At 37.9% G+C, this 24,537-nt stretch overlaps 1 pseudogene; it reads right to left on the reverse strand.

The window, feature by feature from the left end:
• Positions 1-3,250: 3,250 nt before the first annotated feature.
• On the reverse strand, positions 3,251-4,484 carry LOC149189095 (disease resistance protein RPV1-like; annotated as a pseudogene).
• Positions 4,485-24,537: the final 20,053 nt, after the last annotated feature.

Here is a 24,537-nt window from a genome sequence, read left to right on the forward strand (position 1 = left end):
CCAATAGTCATTTGGCAAATGCTTTGCCTTTAGCATGCTCCTCGCCATATCCATGATTGTTCTGTTCTTCCTTTCAGCAACTCCATTCTGCTGCGGAGTGTACCTTGCTGTAAACTGCTTGTGTATTCCATTTTCTCTACAAAAACGTAGGAATTCTTTGGAGATATACTCACCTCCTCTGTCAGTTCTCAAAACCTTGATACGCAGCGCACTTTGATTTTCCGCAAGTGCTTTGAAATTTTGAAAATTTTCAAACATTTCACTTTTGTTCTTCAGGAAATAAACCCAAGTTTTTTTGGTGAAATCATCAATAAATGTTAGAAAATATTGGCTGCCTGCTAGTGATGGAGTTTGCATCGGTCCACATAAATCTGAGTGGACAATTTCTAAGGGTGCCTTTGCCCTTATGCTTTTCCCTGATGGAAAACTTTCTCTGTGTTGTTTCCCCAAGATACAACCTTCACAAAGGCTGTCCGGTTTCTCTATCAATGGTAATCCTCTTACCATTCCTTTTCTGCTTAGCAAGTTAAGACCTCCAAAGTTGAGATGTCCAAATCTCAAGTGCCATAACCAATTTTCATCTTTTAGTTGGCTTTGGAAAGCCTCTTGGGTAACTGCTGCAATTTCTTCTTTGTTTTTCAAATATGCCCTTATTCTAAGAGGGAACATCCTGTTCCTCATCATCTTCACTTCAACAATACATCTTTTGCTGGGTGCTCTATCCATGATGGTGCACACATCATTTACAAAGAAAACATTGTAACCCTTTTGAACAAGTTGTCCAATACTTAAGAGGTTACATCTCATTCCAGGAACATAATAGACATCTGCTATGGTTTTCTTTTCACATTTCTTTGTAAATATTTTAACTTCTCCTTTACCCATAACAGAAATTTTTCTATCGGTCCCAAGTGTGACTTGTGACTTCACATTCTGATCTAAAGCCGAAAACAGGGCTATGTTTCCTGTCATATGGTTGCTGCAACCAGAATCTAGAAACCATATATCTTCACTGTTTGTTTCAGCCATATTACAAACTAACAGCACATTATCTTGGCTGATATTTTCTCTAGTGATATTTGCACTAGATCTATTATTTATATCATGCTACTTTTTTCTACATTCATTGGCATAATGCCCATATTTTTTACAGTAATAACATTGGACATTGGATTTTTCATACCTTTGTCCTTGAGCATGATGTTGTCCACTTTGTTGGCTACTGCCTTGGCCTTGGTTCTGATTTGGATTGCTGCCTCTTCCTTGAGCATTTGATAGACTGTTCCTTCCACCTCTGTTCTGGCTTCTGTCTCTTCCTCTCTTGTTTCCTCTGCCTTGGCCTCTTCCTCTTCCAAATGACATCTGGGTCTTGAAGGCTTGCTCTAGAGATGAGTTTTCATTTCTACTCAACCTCTGCTCATGTGTTATCAGTGATGCATGAAGTTCATCAACTGAAAAATTTGAGAGATCCTTTGTCTCTTCTATGGTGGTGACAATCACATCAAACTTTGAGGGTAGGCACCTCAATAGTTTCTCCACAATCCTCCTTTCTTCAAGAGTTTCTCCATGAGACCTTATCTGTGTGACCAGACCAATTGCTTGTGTGAAGAATGAGTCAATATTGTCTGACTCCTTCATGCACAGGTTCTCAAAATCTTTCCTCAGCAACTGTAGTTTTGCTGTCTTCACTCTCTCCATGCCTTGATAGGCTGTCTTGAGAGTTTGCCATGCTTCTCTGGATGTCTTGGCTGCTGCTATCCTTGGAAACACACTCTCATGCACTGCTTGATATAAAAATACAAGGGCTTTTGAATCCTTCTTCTTATTGCTCTTCAACAGCTCTTTATCTGCGTGAGTTAATCCATTAAACTCATCTTCATTTGCTAGCTCTTCAAATCCATATTCAACAAGTTCCCATAAATCTTGTGAGGCAAACAGAGCTCTCATGGTTATTGCCCAATAGTCATAGTTTTTTCCATTAAACTGTGGGAGCTGAGTATTAAAAATACCCATGCTAGTGCTGGTACTGGTGCTGGCCATTCTTGCACTCTAATCTATGCTTCAAATACCTGACTGTGTATTTAAAATAACTCACTGTTTCTTCAGCAGTAACACAAAAAAAAACTAATCTGAGAAATACCTTGGATTCTTTTGCCTGAGACTTCACTCTGCTGGAGAAGTTGCAGCAAAAAAAAAACTCCTTCCTTCAGCTTTTTTGATGCCTTCAAAGAGCCTGGATAAGCTCTGATACCACTATTGGGAATTTTTCTGGTAAAATTCCAAAAACAAATTAACTGCACACAGAGACAATGCTCTGTTTTTCTCCACATGATCTTAGCACAGGGAAGCTTTAAAATTTTTGAGCAGACATAGTTTTTCTCATACAAAATAAAACTTGTATTCATTAATCAAAGAGAACTTCAGTTACAAATTTCTTCCTCACTCTCAGAGGGATTCACCAAGAAGATTTCAACAAAAAATTACTTTGTCTCCTCCTGAGATTTTACACTGCTGTGTGTAAGAATCTCTTTTACATTCAGTGCTGTAAAAACAGACTTCAACTACGAAAAATTACTTTCACTGCTGTGTAGAAATTACACATAGATTTTTCTCATGCTGCTGCGTGTTCCTTTTTGCATATTCAAAACTATACATACGCACTGCTGTGCCTCTCTTTACAAAATTACTTGGTCAACACAAAAAACATTACATATATATGAGAACCAAAAGAAAATTACTTATATATGAGAACCAAAAGAAAATTACTTCACGTTTTCACTTGCCATGCTGCTGTAAAATAAAAAACAATAAAATTTAAATGGTTTTACCAACTTTTACTTGTGCCCATACTCCCGCTGATAGAAAATGATAAAATTAAAAACTTCACCAAAACTTACCAACCCACAGTAAATTACATTTACTGTTTTACTGACAAAACTGGCGGTAAATGAAATTTTTACTTCACGTCAAATTCATTTGCTGCAGGCCTGTACTTCAACCGTTGACTTCAATTGGATCGCATCGCAGAATCACAATCTGCGGGAGGAAAAATGGAACACTATTATATTGGTGCGATTTGCGATTGAATCGCATCGCGAAATCGCATTTGGCGGAACGGAAAAAAAATGGAGCACAAGCATATGGTGCGATCTGCGATATGCGATCGGATCGCATCGCACCATCGCAATCAGAAAAATCAAGTGAACAAAACGGAGAATCCAAGCATGCATGCGATTTGCGATCTGCGATCTTATCGCATCGCAAAAGTAAAGAAAAACAGTTTGTTGCAGTTGAAATTATATTTCAACACAAGCACATCCTTATTGCGAGATGTAATTAAAATTAAGCTACCTACATCAATAGTATCTTTAACCGGTGCACATAATGCATCCATTTGATCCATATGATCAATATCATCTAAAATGATAAGAGCCCGTTGAGAAACTGTTTTGAGCCTCTCTATACCTTCATCAACGTTGTTTATTTGTGCATTCCATTGAATCAACTCCTTAAGAAGGCTACTCTGCAGGGAAGGTAAAGATGTGGATCTGGCATCAAATAAGAAGCAAGATCGACTGTAATTTGATCTCTCTCGGTTGAACAACTGTTTAGCGAGGGTAGTTTTTCCGACCCCACCAAGACCTACAATTCCCAAAACTTTAGCCTTCTGGCTTTGCCACTGCAGTGACAATGTCCTGTCCACATCTTTTATTTTCTCATCGAGGCCAGTAGGATATTTAGCAATGTTCAAAGGTGGTTTGCGAACCTTTTTCAAAACTTGTTGGACGACCTCCTCGACCAGCTGCCACTCTTCCCTGAACAATATTCACAATCACAGTTAATTGACTAATAAGAAACATCTACATAAATAATATGTGATATACTTATCAATCCAGCAATGTACAAAACTCAAATAATAGGGAGATTTGGAGGATCTTACTTGTCCTTCAGCTCAAAACCGCTTATATCTGCCACGGCAGAAAGAGAATTCCTCCATTTTTCTATGGTGTTGGGGTCATATCGTGGTTGAGAATCAAATGTTCTCTTCCTTTCGAGCACGCCCAGAGCTCGCGCATAAACTCCATCTCCGCCCCGCGTCCACCGAAGATCTGCGGGCCCGACTTTGTAGAAGACCGGAATTATTGCCGACCCCGACTCCAACATCTGTACCAGCTCGTCGAGGCACCAGTTGATTGAGCATATCGCGGAGAAAAAATTGCAACATGCACTGAGGCTGTTCGAATAGCCCCTTCGATCTGAGGATTCAAGCCCTCTCCTCTTTCCAATTCTTGTTGGTCCAGAAAAACTGCCAATCCAAGACCTTTAAGGCGATAGTAGATATGGGTAGCGAGTCCTTTCTTGACATCAGGGCCGCGGTGATTCAGAAAGGCATCATAAACATAGCAGTTGTTATTGCCATGGGAGGGGGCCGTGGAGGTGGATGCTAAGGATGTACCGTCAAGGGATGGGGTAAAGTCTGCCATTAGATACAGAATAAAAAGGAAGCAAGATAGAATATATTTTGTAGAGATTGAGAAAGTGCGCTGAGCCTCAATATTTGCGTCTGAATGATTAAGGAATGCAGATAATTTACCAGTTACGTCTTTGCTACTCTTTTCTGTGTATCAAGAGCTCAATAGTTGGGCACACGATTGAAAACAAAACAACTCTGGTATCTGGTTGATTACTGCGCTTCTTATTTCCTTGAGCAAATCAAGTGGCGATATACCTTAATCTGAACGATGGAAGCAGGAAGTTTCCTGCCAATTTCCCCTTCCTCCCGTCACAGCATTATTGACCATTCCCATCTATCCGTTCCTGTGCGCAAAAAGCGTTTGGCAGACCTGCGTAACTGGTACGATCTTTCCCTCATCTTGTACGATCTTTCCCTCACTTATGGTTTCCCTCACCGGTTCTTTTCTTCTGTTCAGGATGGCTTCTTATGGTGGTCCGCACAATGCCCCTCCAGGCATGCTCTTTTCATTCTCACTTGCTGGCATATTTGGAAGTGGCGGAATGGTCGTATTTTTTAGGGCAGCTGTCAGCCTGTTGACTCCATTCTCATTTCTATTTCGGGGTTCATGCCCTCTTCGGCATAAGCGGGCCATCTTCTGCCCTTCTTTTTATCTGTTTATGTTACAGTCATGTGCTCCATTATGTAATATCTACAGGTCACTTTCTGGACGGTTACTACAGATTTCACATGCTTCATTGTATGTGCTCCATTATGTATTCTCTTCAGGTCACTTTCTGGACGGTTTCTACAGTTTCCATATGCTACATCCCGGATGTTAACAGTAGTTTACCTATTTGAGGACGGTTTCTACAGTTTCCATATGCTACATCCCGGATGTTAACAGTAGTTTACCTATTTGAGGATTTCCGGACAGCGACAGTAATTGTCTCTTTTGGGGAATTTCACTCCATTCATATGTTTTTTTGCTCAATATGGCCCAGATTTTCAAATCCTATGTATTTCTGATCCTTATATATCCTTAATATAATCTATATCACTTTTTTCCTTTGAAAAAGAACTGAGTTGATTTTCCTGCGCAAATCTGCTTTACCACAGATAAGATTCCTTTAGTTGGGACCCAATTCTTTATGCAATTTGGTAGTGGAGCCGTCCATTTGAATAGACCATTCGTGCGTAACAGTTGGCTGGTTTCTCTTCTTATTTTAGTTTCTGACTAATATCGTTAGAGATTGGATTCATATTTTAGTTTTTACAAAGATTCCACATGATTTTATGGACGATATTTTTAAAGGTAGGTGGTCTCTTAAAATGATGGTTGTGGTTCTTGCAACCTTCCATTTGGACGTCCTTTGCAAGTGATTGGACATTATCACATGTTAACCATGTTGTAGATTTTTTTTAATATTGTTATATTATTTTTAAGAATATTTTTTTAAATAAATTTATTTTTATTATAAATTTTTTTTAAGGTTTATAAACAATTTCCCCTTAATTATAAATAAAGAGTTTAATCACTTTGAAAAAGTCCATAGGGCATTCTATTTTTACATATTACAACATGATAACTTAAGATTCTAAAATTTCTGCCAAAATTAATCAGAGTAATTGTCCGAAAAGTGTAAAAATGTCTAATGTTTAGGTTGCTATGTTATATATAGTGAATTGTAATAGCAATTGTCCGAAAAAGTGTAAAAATGTCTAATGTTTAGGTTGCTATGTTATATAGTGAATTGTAATAGCTTTTGCTCAATTCATTAATCAAGATTATTTTTTTGTTTCAAAATTCTATGGGAAATATAAGTTACATTTCAAATGTAAATTTTTTATGATTGTTTTGAATTAGATGTTTATTTATCAGCATAGATTCATTTTAAGTAGGGATCTAATATGAGCCAAGAAAGATCAAATTTTTTCACATTCAAACTTTTTTAGAGTGCAAAATATAATGTGTTATTTTTCATTATTTAAATTGTATTTTTGAATGCTAAATATAATATATAAGACCAAATAAAAAATTTAACCATAAAAAAATGATTTTTTTTCTATATATAGATATATATATGAAGACAAAAATTAGTTAACATAGATCTTCAAATAGTTTGTTTAAATATCTTGTTGAAATATTCTTGAAAAGTATAAGATTTAAACCTGATTCATACATTTGTTTTTGAAATTATAGCCAACATTATTTTTCTATTTAGAACATAATTTTTATTTTAAACAGGGACCTACAGACGTAAAAACTTACACATCTCCTCATACTGGGTTGTAGAATGAGCCTCCCAACTCAAAGATGCATTTAATAGGTTCATGTCTTAGTAAGACAATAATGGGGCTCATCTCTATCCTTCTTCCTTGTGTATCACATAATCGCAGCACATGCCGGTGAACAAATTTTCAACACCGCCGGGAGAGCGGTGATTTGGTCGCACTGAAGGATCGAGCAGGGGGTCAACATTGTCGGGAAAACTGCCTGAGGCCATCGGCGATTTGGCCGCATTGAAAGAGCTCTCGTAGGTGGTCAATTTGGCCTTCCACTAGCATTCGGTCATATGGTGGTCCAATACACTAACTTGCAAGTGTGAGGGTTCCATATAGACAACACACCAAGGATGAAGGGCTGAACGACCAAGTGCACAGCAGCTTGAGCCTCAGATTCAATTCGTCAGTCAAAAAACTGGTCGTGTAAGAGCAGAGGAGGTTGAAGGCAGTAGGCACCACGTCATAGATCAGTGGAACCATAACCCATCGCAACATAAACTACAGAGCGTAAGCCACATTCCAACAACTGCCAAATTTCGAAGACCGACCATACTTTGTTGCAGAAAAGGATCTAGCGTTGTGGAGACAGGGATGAGAGTGGATACAGGCATGAAAGGCGATTTTCTCGTTCGCGGGTGGTGATTACAAGGTAGAGTGCAGTGGCCTTAAGGTCTCAGGAGAAGAGTCGAGCGACCACGGATTGATGCATCATGCTGGGAATCAGCTGCAAAGGCCCAATTAATATTTTTTGGCGGAAAGCAAACCATGGAGCTGAATCATTAATTTTCTTAAAGGGGCCAAATATTTAAAAAGGCTAAGGTTTGAGAAGAAATGATGCAGGGGATTATATTCTTAAAGCCATATACATATTCCGCTTAGAATTATTAAAACCAGCGAATTTCTTTAAAAATTTAATGAAGGTCGTGAATTATTATTAAATCTCAAAATCATATCTCTTCAATTAAAGGGCCAATTTTTTGAAAGGAGCCGAGCCACATTGCTGGTGCGAATTCGTGGAAAGTTAATTTTGTCTCAGTGGTACAGGTCAAGATTAATTTTTTTTTTTTTTCAGAGAATAGGTCAAGATTAATTATATCTTGCAGGGTTCGATTTACGCATCAGAATCACATTTCTTAAGCAGTGGCCGAATCATCCGTTGAGACAATCCCACACAAAAACAATTTTTTTTTTTACAAGATAATGGAATTTTCTAAGAGTCGAGCTGACCCCTACCATACCATTCGTTCAACTTTATTTACCAGAGTTTTTTTTATCGAATTTATGCATTGTAAGGAACCAATCTCAACGCTGCAGCATATTCTCTATTTCCCATGTCATCGAGTTGTATGGTGAAGTATGATTTTCCAGGGAGTATAAAGGCCAAGACTTATTTGCAAAGAGGAAATAAATCTCTATCTTGAAGAGAGCCAAAGTATTTTTGTTTCAGTAGTGAAGCTAAGAGGCTGAGTTGTGCATCTGATAGGATGACCAAATTCTAAGGAAGTTCCAGATCTGAATATTGAAGCAATCTGGATAATTTGGGGTTCGACCTTCAGTAGCACTGTAATCAGATTTTTGCCTTGCCTCAGATATTTACCTCATTGTTTACATGTAAGTTATTTGAAAAAATCTGTGTGTGGGAAGTCAAAGAGCATGTGCACAGGAAAAATCAGGGTGGGCGTCGGCCTTAACAACAACACATTATGGTCGAGGCGCTAGATACCATGTCCAACAGGTGCGCAGAGTGAATCAACATGGGCTCGAGCATTGTCAACAACGCTTTAGGGATCACAAGTTTCCCCGGTATATTTAATGGAGTATATTTGAGGGTGCGTTGCATATCCGGAATGGGGTGAGTCGATTTGTAAGAGAATATTTGAGTTGGTGGCGTCGCTCCGGTATGTGGAGGTTGTTTCCTTAGAATAAACTTAGATGATCCCAGTTTTCCAATAAACAATAAACTTAAATGATCCCAGTTTTCCAATAAACTAGAGTCTCTCGAGAAACCTTGGAATCATCGCATCGTAGCGGCACCAAGGGCCATAACATCTGGGCATTGGGTCAAATTGTAGAAGGGGACTGCCAATATTGATCCATACATATTGTGGAGACGACGAGGTTGTTGTGTTGCGGAGACCAGCGATTAGTTATAATGAAGAATGTGGGAGATATAAGGATATAACTATATATATATAATATTATTGTTGAAAAAAAAAAGAGAGAAAAGAAAGGAATAAGGGGGCTTTAATTTTGGGATTTATGATGGTTAGATGTTAAAGAGAATTGATATTTCTCTTTTTTGGTATGTGGTATGTGGGAAGATGGGTCTTGAAGAGATACTAGAAAACACCTAAAAATTTATTGATGAACTAGAAAAAATATATGGTCTTTTACGCACGAATATCTTTTTGGACCAAAATAATGGTCAAAGCAGTAGACTTTTCTCGCAAAGAGTCTATGCCATTCTGCAGCGAAAGTGCCCATGGGAAGTGAAGGAAGGACAGGGAAGAGGGGTTATGCTCTTTTCACTTCGATTTGAATTGCAATGAAGTGCATGTCCGGGGTGGGAAAGCCAGAATTGAAGAAACTCAATTGAGCTCTCAAGCCGTCCATGCTTACGTTGATACAACCCAAACTTTGGGAGCATCCTTGTGAAGAGGTCAGGCTCACAATTGCCTGTTGTCTCATTAGGATCTAGCTTTAACATTGCTTCCACCACCTTATTATAATGACCTCATGAGGGAGATATTGTAGTTGATAGTAGAAACCCTTCAAGGGTTGAACAACATGATGCTTCCTAGCTCTTAGCAGCAGCGCAAAATTTTAGAACTCATGGCTGAGTTCAACATTGGCTCCTTTATGTTAAATTTGGAATGTGAAGACTTAATATTTCCACTGCTCCAGACCTTTTACACCAGCATTACATTAGTTCATCCCAACTGTGTCAAACAAGCATGCAAAATATTGTGTCCTTGTTATTAAAAGGAGATGCTGACATCTGCAAGATACTAAGGTCCAAATTGTTGACCCTTTGGAGAAAGGAACTAGTTGTATCACTAACTACCTATGATCCAGTCGAAAAGGTTGTCATGCAAAACATAAAATTGCTTAGAAATGTGCTGACTAAGAAAGAGTTGAAGAGGATGGATAGAAGAAGCAAGAACAAAGGAAATAAAACATGTAGCAAGAATAAACTAAGAAGGAGATGACTATGCTTTATCTGTAAGGGACCTTGGGAACTTAACCATTCATGCCCAGGTGATAGGAAGGAGGAAACACATGAAGAATAGTTGGAGACTCCTTCACATCATGGGGATTCATCTGTAGTTGGGTTCATCAGCTTTTAGGAGAGAACCCATGAAGGATCTGAGCACTCAAGTATAGATGGTGAGAACCAACACAATGTTATTTAGAGAGACTTGCAGCACAAGCTGATGATAATCAACTAGCTTGACAAAGTACATGGGGCAAGGTAGGAGGTAATTCTTCCTAATGATGTGGTAGACTCTTGTACTACTAATTCCATAAATATCCAAGAGTACATCCATGAAGAATATGAGTAATCAAGTGTAGATAGCAGTCGACCACTGCATCCATGTTTGACAACCAGAGAGGATGAACAAAAAATTGTCCCCACAAGTGGAGAAGGTGAGGGAGAAGACATTCAAGGAGACTTAAGTAAGGAGCCAGTAGTAGTAAACCGACATGATGAGCATGATCATGAGGGGAAACATGGAAAACATAGTATGCAAGATGGGTCATTTCCAGAGAGATGGTCAAAGGCTCAAGTTGAATTTGTGATAGTTGGGCATCTAGTGCAAATGGATGTAGAGACATTCAACAGGGCACCAAAAGCTCTAGGAGAGGATTGTTGGGGGAAATATTAAGCATTTCAAGATAGATCTTATGATTTTGAAGCAGAGGATTCAAACAGTCTGAGGCATTGTCTTACAGGAGAACATGAAAATTGAGGAGCTCATAAGAGTATGTGTCGAGTTAGCATTCAAGTTGTCTAGTGTTGAGGAATGACTCAATTCCCTCACAAGGAAGCAAGAGGAGTATAGTTGGGAGTTCTAGAGTAGCCCTCTACAAGAGTACATAGATAGAGATTGCAACACTACCAACCCACTTTTATACATTGGGGAGTGCAGGGAAGAGTTTTCCAAATGGATCATGTTGAGTGACTAGGTGGAGCAACATGAGTTGGGCATCAAGCAACATCAACAAAGTAGATGTGTTCCATGTGAAAGTATTCATTCTTCCCATGGGGTGGATTGGTGAGATATTATGAGTAGGTACTCTATTGATGGGATGATTTTTAAGAGGATACTCTTAGCCAAGGGCATATCACATCATGGGCCCTTAGGCACAGACAATGATGGAGGGATGAGTGGTTATCATAACCCACAGGTCCTGGGACTTAGGGGGCAATGGGATCTAGGTGGATCTATTGATGGCAACATTGGTCAGAGGATTGTTTGGGATCTAGGTATCGAAGGATCCATTCATGTTCGTTTAGTAGGGAAGCATAGGGTAGCATAATGGTTTGTATGGTATCTTTATATTACTATACAAATGCGTCTTCTATGGATAAATGTGGATTTCTTGAGGGAAAGTAATCTTGGGGTGTGAGGATTTGTAATATTCCCTTTTCTTGATATGGTAAAAATGGACAAAATCTGCCCATGGTATTTACTGCGATATTTGACCATGGTATTTGCCTTCGTTTTTTTAGGGAAAACAATAAAATATGGTTTCTAGAGAGTACATCAAGCCTATAAAAGGGGATATGAGGTAGGCATTTGAAGCATCGTGAGTTGTCTATCTATTTTGTCTTTGTTGAGAACTTGGTTAGCTAGTTCTAGTTAGATCCTAGGGGTGAAAACCCCATGGGTGTAATTTTTTTAGTGGATCCATCGAGGGTCCACGATTGTGCTTTGGTGTCTTTGATTTCTCATTTGATGAACAATCGTGCATGTCATTGCAGGTGCTCCGATATTATTGTATGTGATGGGGATTAGGTACATTTTAAGGTTCATTGTGTTATCCTCCAACCCTTAAAACTCTCATTTTCTCACATTAATTTGCATTTTTAGCCATAATACGCTTAGTAAGAAGACTAAAGGGTGTTTGTCATATTGTGTGGCCTAATGTGGTTGATATTCAAGAAAATGAGGCATTTTTGGAGATATTCACCATGCAGGGGCTTGATGGAGGCAACTATAGAGAATATAGGGGGTTTGTCCACCTCATTAACTCCCTAACTCAGTTTTAGATCAAAACATCCTCACCAACAACTCGAATTCACTAGTAGCCGAGGAACTCCAAGTGCGTGACAAGGTCAAAAGGAACCAAATCCACAAATTATGAGATTTTGGAAGTGAGAATTCCTCCTTTCGAGAGAGTTGTCCCTCAATTACTTTTGTGTAAATAAACTAGTTGAAAGGCTCATTAGGATTCGATTTTTTGTTGTAGCTAGGAGTAGCTACTGAGAGCCTAGTGCTTGACATTGTTATTCTTAACTTTCATATGATGTATGAGATGATTATTTTATGTTAATGAGAAGTTTACCATTGATTTACATCTGAGTTAGTTTTGGAGGGTTGAACCCCTTGGCTTTGGGCCCAACCCAGAGGCTTTAGTCCCTCTCTTGTACTTATTTCTTGTTCTTGTTCAAGGTAGTGCAATTCCTTCCTTGTTTCAATAGATGTTATATCATAAAAACTTGTAATTGTAGACTTTCCTATCACCTCTCTTGTGGGAAGAGTGATTCAAAAATATCTACAATCACAATCCAAAACGATGTATTTATGATTTCTTGAAAATGGATAAATGTTAGTTTGTGATCCTTTTGCATGCTTACTTTTTGTAACTTAGGAGTTAGTATCATTATCTTGGTGATTAGAGTAGTGTTGTGGGATAGAATATAGTTTAATCAAATTAAACTCATATTTTCCATGTTACTTTGTCTCACTGCATTATTGGTCATTTGATGCATGTATTTGACTAGCTACAGGAATTGTGTTGATTTGCAGGGGTGGGCACACCTTTCTACATTCACCTTGTCCTTTCCATCTTCCTCCTAGGAACCTCACGTTTCTTCCCAAATCTTCCTTTGAAGTCACTATGTTAAGGTAAATGAAGGACGTCGTGGGCATCAACTTTGGTGCAAGATAGACCTATAAGAGGTCCTAAGATTGGATAAGGGGCTCCCACACCCTTCATTCACCTCCTCCTACCTTCATCCACCTTATTCTGCCTTCAAGACACCATTTCTACTCTCAAAAGGCTCTTGTACACCCCCTCTTATAGCAAAACAGGGCCTTCGGTAGCAATACAGGACCTCTTGTAGCACCTCATGTAGCAAACATGTAGCATTGTTTTCTTCAACCAATTTTGCTCCATACTTTGATCCTAGCATAGTTAAGTTAAATAATGGACCGCAAAATGTGATTTGATGATTAAGGAAGACTCTAGGACTACTCCAACCTCATCCTTTCCTCACCGCAACCATCAGATAGAAAACCAGAGTTAGAATTAATAATTTTCTTCATATGCGTGTTAAAGATTGGATTCCTTATTTTAAAGAAAGTGTGAGTAGATAAATGATGCATACAAGTATTTTATTGATTTCATTAAATGTTCTAATAGAGTAGCATGATTTACTTTTGCAAATAGACTAGCCTTTTCCTTTCATGCAATTTCAATTAGCATTTTCATTTAATGAATGCAATTTTCACCTTTGTAGTTAGAATCATTCTCATTTATGCTTTCATAAGAAGTTTTCACTATAATAAGTTGGAGGAGTGGTCTTTGAACACCTCGATCTGATTTCATGATTGAGGGTGACATGAGTAGAACCTAACATGTTGTGCATATAGCATTGTCACCTCTAAGTTTGTACAAACCCCAGGTTGATAATTTGAGTTGAGAAGCCCTCCGGAGTTGCAACATCCTTGGTGCAATACTAGGGCTCATCACTTTTTGGCATTGTTGTCAGGGAGGTGTCTAAGTAGGTATTGTTTCTACTTATAAGTTACTTGTTTTTGTTTTGCATCAATCTTATTATTTTGAAAATTTTGAAAAAATCCTAAAAACAAAGCTAGTTCTTTCATGCCTCATAGGAGTAGGGATAACTAAGGGAAGTTATTTCCAAAAACCCCCACTCCCTCAAGCAGTCAACCTTCATTCTTCTTCGGTGACTATGAACTTCCCTCTCTAACTACAAGGGAGTTAGAAGACCCTTTAGGTGAAAAAATTGAAATTTTTGAAGAACCAATAGGGTAAGAATAACCTATCTCACCTACCCAAACCATCACTGAAAACAGGAACAATTAGTTTTTCCCTATCAGAGAAACCAATGGAGAGGCTAGAATGAAGAATATGAGCCCTGCTGCCCTTCCATGCTTCCATGGCCTAACCTTTGAGGATCCTGACACCTTCATGTTTGATTTAGTTGTTGTATGTAAGAACTATGACTACGCCCCTGATGAACAAAAGCTGAAGTTGCTTCCATCTACCCTCAAAGATACAACCTTGCTCTGGTTTATGGGATTACCTAGAGGCAACATCACTACCTGGGCCCAAATACAACAAGTCTTCAATGAAAAATACAGGGATTATTGTAGGTCCAAAGAGACAAAGGAGGAAATATTTAAGATGATTATTGGACTTGATGAATCCTTAGAGGACTATGAGGAAAGATTCCAACTCAATTATAGGAGGGCCAACCGTACCCTTGATCCTGAGTCACTCAAGCTAGTTCTTCTCTGAGGGATCAGGGAATATGTAATGGAAACCCTCAACATGATGTCTGGAGGATATATCTACTAGTTTCTTTATGATGGCATCAAAACCGTATTCAAGAATCACTCCAGGGCTACTAGGAAAAAGGGTAGGTCTAGCCAAGGCTTGGCCAGTTCCTCTCCCTCAACAACAACCAGTAAACATGTGATAAGAAGTATGTTGGAGGATTTTAAAAGTGAAATGTTGCATACCTTTTCTTTGTAAATGGATATTATGAAAATCAAAAGGAAGCAAGAGGAGGCAGAAAGGGCACTAGCTATCTTTTGTCCTAGATGCACTAAGAGACACCCTAGGAATGAGTGCCCTTTGAATGTCATAGAAGTCTACTTTGTTTGTGAAGAAAATCATGCCACATACAAATATACCTCTCTGTCAGGTATGAAAGTTGTATACCAATGGGTAGAAGGTAGTGCAGAGCAGCTCTGTTTCATTAACCAAAGGAGGCCTCAATGTCCTCGGCCATATCAACAAGGCATGCAAGGTGGACACTATCCTTATTACAACCCAAATCAGAATGCACCTTTTTAGCCTTGGTACTCTTTCACTCATCCGTCATGTCCCACACCACCTCCTTGGATTTATACCCCTTAGTATCCTCCTCATCCTATTCACCCTCCTTTCCATCCATATCCACCTCAATCTTTCCAGTGGGGTAACCCCTCACAAGGGTGGAGGCCTTAGACAACCCAACCTCCTGGTTTACTGCCTCCACCACAACCTCAACCACAAATAACTCACCACACCCCACCTAAGCAACCTCAAATTCCTACTCAACCTAATTTGAACCCAAACAATAAGAAGGCACAACAGGTCTATAGTGGGGAGACATCCTATCCTGCCTATGTTGTGAAAATTCAAGAGATCAACCTTCGGTTTGGGGAGGTACTCCCAGGTAATCAACTAGCTTCGCCACCTGAAGAGCTTGAAGAAGAGAAGGAAGAGAGTGCCCCTCAATTTAATCCACCTCCTTATCCTGAAAATTTGGTCCACCCTAAACAACACACCCAGAAGAGGATGAACTTCATGGAGAATTGAAGAACTTTTGTGTCAAAATACCTCTTCTCAAGGCCATCAAAGATGTTCCCATTTACAACAATATTATTAAGGAGGAATGTTTCAAAAGGCCTAGGAGAAGAAGAAGAGACACCCCCATAAAAAATGTTGTTGGACATCTATCTAATATGATGCTAGGAAGATTATCTCCCCGGAGTACTTGGATCCTGGTATCCCAGCAGTGGATGGGCACGTTGATGGAATTATGGTCCCTAATACCTTGATTTATCTTGGGGCTGTAATCAATATAATGACCAGGGAAACCATGTCGAATCTTAACCTCCAAGGGGATTTAATAAATACCACTACAGTACTGCATCTTGCAGACAGATCCACAATATCCCCTAAGGGAGCTATTGAGGATGTGATGGTCCCAATTGACTCCTGGGAATACCGCAGTGATTTCCTGGTTCTCTAGCCCAAAACCAAGTTTAATGGCTATCCTCTCATCCTAGGAAGACCTTGGATGGCCATTGTTGATGCCTACATTAGTTGCAAGGTTGGGAACATGACTATTAATAATGGACATTTATCAAAACAACTCATGTTGTATCCTCCTGCCCAACCTTCTATTGAGCATGATTTACCCTTATGTTTAAAGGATGAGGAAGAGGAATAATTTTATCAGGCATCCCTCTACCCAGTCTGCACTCTAAATATTGTTATAGGAGTGGGGAAACTTGATGAAGATGACCTTAATGATCATATCTTACAGAATCATCCTCCGACTACCATACCAGTTGATGAACTGTTGAAAGAATCTGAGAGTAGTCCTTGGACTGATTTTTTCTTTGTTGACTCTATCCTAGAACATGCCAAGATTATAGAAATTGGCCCATCCATAACTTTAAAGATCAACCCATCTCTCTTAGCTGAGAAGGAATAACAATTATGCAATGTGTTGAGGAAACACCTGGATACCTTTTCTTGGGATTATAAGGAGATGAAAGGTGTGCATCCTTCAATTTGTACTCATCATATTTACATCAAAGAGGGATGAAAGCTTGTGTGCCAACCCCAGAGGAGGATGAAACCAACTCTTAAGTTAATAATGAAAGAAGAGTTACAAAAACTACTAGATGCGGGGTTCATATGTCCCATTTCCAATAGTGAGTGGGTGTCCCCTCTCATTTTAGTCCCAAAGAAAAATGGGAAATGGAGGATGTGTTGACTATAGAGAACTTAACAAGGCTACAAAGAAGGACAATTTTCCTTTTCCCTTCATTGACCAAGTCCTAGATGGCCTTGCATGGAATAAATTCTTCTCTTTCCTAGATGGATTTAGTGGATACAACCAATACGAATCAGCCTTGAGGACCAAGATAATACCACATTCACATGTCCTTGGGGTACCTTTTCTTATAGGGTCCTTCCATTCGGTCTGTGCAATGCCCCTACTACTTTCTAGAGGGAAGTTCTAAGTAACTTTTTTGAACTTGTTCATGACACTGTTGAGATAAACATGGATGACTTCACTCCTTATGGATGTGACTTCTAGGAAGCTCTCTCTAATATTTGCAAAGTCTTATAGAAATGCATTGAAATGAATCTGTCATTGAATCCCGAGAAATGTGAAATTTTGATGAATACATGGATTGTCCTTGGCCACTCTATATCCAAGTAATGGATACATGTTGACCCAAACAAAATTTCCATCATTAAAAGGGCCCCTATCCCTCAAAATCAAAGAGATGTCAAGAGGTTCCTGGGATTAGCTAGGTATTATATAAGGTTCATTAAAGACTTTATTAAACTGACTTCACCCTTGTTTGGATTACTAGCTAAATATTCAGATTTGTGTTGGACAAACAACTATCAAGAGGCCCTTGAAGTGTTGAAAGAAAATTTGACCACTACACCCATCCTTAGGGGTCCCAACTGGGCATAACCTTTCCATATACACACAAATGCATCAGACAAAGTTCTAGGGGCGACCTTAGGACAAGTGGAAGATAAATTGCCTTATGCTATATATTTCATTAGTAAGAACCTTTCTAAAGCTGAGTTGAATTATACAATCACTTAAAAGGAACTTTTGGTTGTGGTACATTCTTTGGACAAGTTTAGGCACTATGTCACTGGTTATCAAAATTTTGTTCACATTGATCATGTAGCCATTAAGTATTTAATGAATAATCCTGATGCCGATGATAGGATAATTAGATGGTTTTTATTATTACAACAATTTGGTTTAACTATTATTGACAAACCAGGGAAAGAAAATGTGGTTGCAATATTTTTGTCAAGACTAACGCTACCTACATAAAATGAGGAGATGGTAAATGATCAACTTGCAGGTGAACACCTCTTTTCCATCTTGGTGCTTTCTCCTTGGTTTCCTGACATAACCAACTACTTGGTTGCCGGGAGGTTCCCTCCTAATATTTCATCCAAGGAGAAAAGAAATATTGTCAAGAAAAGTGCCCCACTCACTTGGATTGGGGGAAATATTTTTAGATTGGGACCAAATCTAATCCTAAGGAGATGTGTGAGGGAAGAGGAGGTATTTGACATCCTCTCAGCATGCAATGATGGACCTTGTGGGGGCCACTTTTCTACTAAGAGGATAACCTTAAAATTTCAACAAGTTGGTTACTATTGGCCCACTTTACATCAAGATGCAAGGAGGTACACCACCAGGTGTGATCAGTTCCAAAGGATGGGTAATCCCACACTGAAGGATGAAACTCCCTTACAACCTCAATTGACCCTAGAGCCATTTGATAAGTGGGGCATGGATTTAATTGGACCTATTTAACCCCCATTAGGACAAAAGAAGTATAACATTGTGTGCACTGATTACCTGACTAAATGGGCTTAAACAAAGGCACTTAAGGCAAAAAATGAGCAGAAGGTGGCTGATTTTTTATGCGATAACATCTTCTACAAGTTTGGTTTTCCAAGGGAGTTAGTCACTATTCAAGGAGCACAATTCACCTCAAATCTGATTGAAGATCTCATGAAGCAGCACCACATCAAGCACATGACATCAACTTACTATAATCCTCAAGAAAATGGGCAGGTGAAGGTCACAAACTAAGAATTGGAGAACATTCTAAGCAAGATTGTTAGCAACATCATAAAACATTGGGCATATACACTTGTAGAAGCCACTTGGGCCTACAACACCACATGGAAGACGACCACTGGATTCACTCCATTTGAACTATTTTATGGGAAGAAGGACACGATGTCTATTGAATTCGAATACAACACCTTAAGGATGGAAGCTCAATTAGACATGAAATTCATTACATCACAATAGGAGAGGCTGCTCCAACTTAATGATTTAGATGAATTCAGACTACAAGCTCTCCTACACACTAAGGTAATCCAACTACAAAGGAAGATTTGGCATGACAAACACATTAGGGAGAAGAATTTTAAAGAAGGAGATTGGGTCGTGTTGTATGATTCTAGATTCAAGGATTTCAATGGAAAGTTAATGACAAGATGGTCGGGTCCCTATCTAGTAGAAAGGTATCATGAGTATGGGTCTGTCCAAATCAGAACAATTTATGAGGAAGGTATTCTCATACTTGTCAATGGTTACAGGTTGAAGTTGTATAAAATTCCTATGTCCAAGGAAGAATTTGTTAATTCAATCAGTAATGAATTGCATGTGATTGGGAGGCTCACAACCCTCATTCCACAAAACTTATAAAAAAAAGAAAAAAATAAAAGGGCCTAGAAAAAAACCTCCATGAGGCATCTAAGGCCAACTCTAGGGTTGAAAACCTCTCTGAGGCAGCCCAAAAAAAAAAAAAAAAACAAAAGGAAATGAAAAATAAGATGAAATATCCCCAGGTGAAAACCTCCTTTGAGGTGCCTAGGGAAGACATGTAGGTTGAAAACCTCTACAGAGGCATTCTACATGTGTCAAAACAAACAAACACACACACACACACAAAAAGAAAAAAGAGAAATAAAACACAAGGAAGGAGTTCTTACACTACTTTTTCTAACATCTTTCTTTTGCAGGACTCTAGATAGTCAAGAGAACCATGTATATAGAACATATTCTACAAATTCATTCGTTCACTCACCTCCCTACCTCTCTGTTGAGCCAATTAATTTTTCCTAAAGGACCAACTAACTATTGCACATCAAATCGTCAACCTGAGGTTTCTTTTTTCGATTTTAAGGTTATCGGCACAATTTATGCAAGAGAAATGATGGTATGACTAATTACTGCTACCCTATTGAAAAGAAAAGTTGCAATGTTAAAGGAATCAATATGTAATGAATTTTCTAATTTAAGAAAACAATTCAAAACATCAACTTCTAAATACTTTATGAAGGAAACAACAATGGAAAACCTATCAAGCATCAAGTTGTTACTTAGGGAACAACAACTATAGAATGGAAAAACAACACTACGAATCACATCACCGAAAGAAATTGAGTATGCAAGATAAAGATCCTATGATATTCTATAATAAACAGTAGGAAATGACGATACTCCTAATGAATTAAATAAAGAAACTCTACTTTGTAACAATCTCTAGAAATCCTATTTAAAATAGAGCATGTAATTTAATGAGCGAGTAACAATAAACTAAAATAAATTACACAAATTAAATAACTAAAACAAGAGAACCAAGCACCAATTTAACAGTACAGGTATAAACAATTTTGCTTCTAGGATCGGACCCAAATCACCAGAATCGAACTTCCTTATAGAAGAAATCAACACAACAAATTAAATTTGAATAATAAACGCTTCCATTCATTTACAGAGAGTTAATTACAAGCAATGCCTTCTCAGGTATGAACTTATATCAAAATAATATTACAATCGAACAACCCCTTTCGAGGATCAATGTCAAGTTTTTATACTATGTCGATAAAATATAAGAATAATGAATCAATTTCTGATAAAGAGCGATCCTGAGAATATGAAGATTCTTAGGATGCTCATTTTAAGTTACAAGAGGTCTTAATATATCTGGATGACCAAGTGGGAAGCCTGTGCTTAACTGATTTACTCTAAACAAGGTTAAAGAGCTTGAATCTATCTGATCTCCTATGATCATTCCACGAAACAACATTGGGTGCCAATTCATTAATAGATTCCTGTCCAAATTAAGGATCCAATCGTAAGTAATTAATGCTTTAGTGGTCAGATTCGTTCACAAAGTTAATAAAATAATAAATATGTATAAAACACTTCTATAATCCATACTTCATAAGTTATCGTATTTGAATTACAAGAAAGGCATAGAAATTAATATAAAAACTAAGGAATAAGGTAAGGAAATTATAACAATTATGAGGCCCAACATCACCCCCCAACTGACCTTTTTGCATGACCTCATGCAAATAAATGATTAACATGTAAGGCAGTTATGGAATAAGATTCATAAGATTCCTCTCATCTATGTCTGAAGCCATTCCTACTTCTGAGTTCTTGAAAGGCCACATACTTACCTACCTTTGATAAATCATTGTCAGATTTATAAAAAGATTAGGGGCACCAGATCATGGGACATCTATACCTGCACCCTATCTAATTGATACCTCTTTCCAATACGTGAACATAGTCTTGTACTCTAGACATGGCATATTGAAAATTATGGTAGCCAAAGGGTTCTCTATTTTTTATTTCATTAGATGATGCCTGCCATCTCATGTTAGCTCCAGGAAGAGCCTCATCCTTGATATGTTCCAAATATTCCAATCTTGAATGTAAAACATCATCATGAATTTGTGCGAGTGCAGAAGCAACAACACGTTTTTCTATGAAGATACCATGACAAATTTGTATGCGAAAAGGGTTATTAGGTTCCCCTTTGACCCAAAGATCAAGACCACGCTCTCTCCTCCAGAAGGTGTGATACACTTTTTGCCATATAACCTAGTTCCTAATAAACGATATGAAGGCCTCAAACTGAATGTCCCCAATAAATGGAACAACATTTTCTTCCACATGTTCTTCCAAAAAGGAATTATGCATATATAATTCACACAGAAGATAATGTGTGTACTCATCATGTTTATGGAAAGTAATAATGAAATCCAATAGATTTTTAAACTCATATAGTTGTCTAGACCCTATAGCTTTAACTTTGAGCAGCAAATGTTTCTCAAGTAAATACAATGCATCATTCTAGGTTGGGGACCTATATGCCAAGACATCTGAATAAATGGGCATATTTCCTTAGTTTTCTATGAAGCCTTATTAAGACAATACTTTAATTTCTTTATTTTCTTCTCAGATGATCTCAGTTACACACAAGTCTCATCCTATGTTGTTGTCAGTGCCTTGAATCATTGAAGCAATTCATGATGTTCCTTCTGAGGCACTGCTTCTTTCTGGTATCTTGCAATAGCCTCTTGCTATCTTTCCATAGTTTTGTGCAAGACTTAAATGGACACTTCTACAATTAAGGGAGTATAAAGAGGCACATCCTCTATTTTTACTCCTCTATCAATAAGGTTATATGGTGGATCTATTTGAGTTTCTACTTCAACGAGACTAGGAGGAACATCAATCATCTGTATCTTAGAATCAGTCTGAGTTCCTACTTTAGTAAATACAAGAACAAAGTCTACCTGGGTACTTGCTTCATTAGAGATAAGTGTGAGATCATTCTGGGTTTCAATCTCTTGAGTTTCCTTCTTTCTTCTAAGCTTCCTCACATGACCTTTATGAAACTTCTTACTACCATGCAGCTAATTTGTTAGATGGCGTATCTTCCTTCGAAATTTCTTATTTTCTTCTTTCAATTTATCAATCTCCTCATGAAATTTACCTTTTTCTTTATTTCTCACAACTATGGTACTTATAGTCTTCTAAACAAATTTGCTAGCCAAGGTTGTTGGAGAAAAGGGAGAAGAAAAATCAACTATTATCTCGGATTTTTCAATAATAATCTCTTGAGGAGATTCGACTGTCAAAAGGTCAGTCAATGAATTATCAACTTCCATTGTCATTACATCAGTTGTAGATTTCAGTAAGTCTTTGTCAGGAAGATCAACCTGAGATTCAACTGAAAAATCAGTACCACCATCTCGGCCTTCACCAACCAGATCTTCAAGGAGGGATTGTTGAGCCATATCTTCCAGAGAGGAGGACTCCAATATAGTAGCAACAAAATATCTAGAATACTCTTGGAAAGGAATAGATTCATGGTTTTCATCTGATTCCAAAGTAACAATAGCTAAATAATTAACGGGAGAGGTTGCAACTGGTGAATTAGGTGAAGTCCCCTTGTCAAAATGGTTTTTAGGATGAGCTACAGGTTCTTCCAATGAATTGGTCATTTCTTCTCCTAAATTCACAGTTTCCAATAAACACTCTATTCCTTCTAATGCTTGAGTTATTTCTATTTCCTGTTTTGTCTATTTCGGGGCTGGTAAATCTTGAGTTGATTTTTCTCCAAGGGTTTCCCGGTGCATCTCTTCTGCATTAGAGAAATCTTGGGTCGAATTTCCTTCTGGTAAATACTCAAGAGGATTCAAAGAACTCTTACCTTGCTTAACTAGCCTAGCTGACCTTCTTCTTTTCTTGGTTGGTGAAGCTAGAACATATTTCATTCTTTTCTTCGCTTTACTGAGTTTTTTAGGTTTTAAAGTTTTTGCAGTTCCCCGTGGAGTATTTTTTGTCACTAAAATTTCATTCGAATTATCCTCATTGCCTTTTTCTAGCTGCTCATTACTAAATGAAACATTCCCAGATGTTTCAATAAATGTTTCATTTCCTAAAGGAATGTCTTGGCCAGCGTCAGGGTTTCGAAGGAACCCTTCCCAAGTCTGTTGAGCTTGATTGAGACTTATTATGATTAATAATCTGATAAGTCTGTGGTGACTGACGACCCAGACTTGGTCTTTAGATCTTCTCAACCTAGCAGCGGTCTCATGCAACAACTAATTGAGAAAGTAGGGAAGGTTTAGAGTTACCTTTCACCTTAGGGATTCCATTAATTTGAGATGACATCCCCTCACCACATCATACCTTTCGTCACAGGTAATATATCACTAGATGATACCTTCTAATTCTTTCCACAGTTTCGGTAATGAATTGGGCTTATACCCCTTTCCTTTCCCAACCAATTCTTCACTAGTGTTTAGAAACAAGAGGGCTACGTTTTGGAGCGAAGTTTGTATCTCGTGCCATTTTTCTCCCTCTGTCGGAAGACCTATTACTTCCGCTATTGCACCTTCACTCACTTGTATGTTTGTGTTTCTTACCATTACTATGCCATTGTCGACATTCCTTGTGAATTATAATGCTACTTTGTTATCAAAGCCCTTTAATCGTTCAAAGTATTCCGTCCATCCAACTTGGATCAAAATGTTGCACACCTGCTCCAAGGCCTGTAATTGAGTAGGTTCATATCAAACCGAATGGTCACCTATTTTTTTACTGTTCGACAAGATGCAATTTTGCAGCTTGAAACAATAGAATTCAAAATATATACTAATAGTAATTATGCACATAGTATAAAGACTCAGTGATCATGACATGTAATGATATTTTAAAATTTTGAATAAAAAATCATATATCAGTGTTATCTTGCCCCCCCAATTGAATTGAAGGTTGTTTGTGGTTGTTAATTAGTTTTTAATAGGTTGGTAGGTTTGACACAATTAGAGGATATTGTAATATTAATGAAGCGTAATAGGGTAATCGTAAAAAATAAAAATAGAAAGCGAGGGTATTTGTGACATGTGAGAGAATCATTGAGATATTTATTAATCATGAGATGTAATGATAACTCTAATTATTATAATACATAGAAGGTTCAAGCAAAATAAAGGCATGCAAATATTTCTACGAATAATAGATGGATGGAAATAATAGTTGCATCAAGTATATCATTAGAGAGAAAAAATAAAATAAATTAGTTAGAATGCTGAATTTCTAAAAAATTGGTATCCTTGCTATGTAGAATTATAAAGAATTAGTCATGGAAAACCAATAATCAATTATTAAC

This window comes from Pinus tabuliformis, chromosome 3_1 (assembly GCF_031772625.1).
Source record: "Pinus tabuliformis cultivar Carrire ecotype Pingquan chromosome 3_1, CPIR1, whole genome shotgun sequence".
NCBI classification, from domain to species: Eukaryota; Viridiplantae; Streptophyta; class Pinopsida; order Pinales; family Pinaceae; genus Pinus; species Pinus tabuliformis.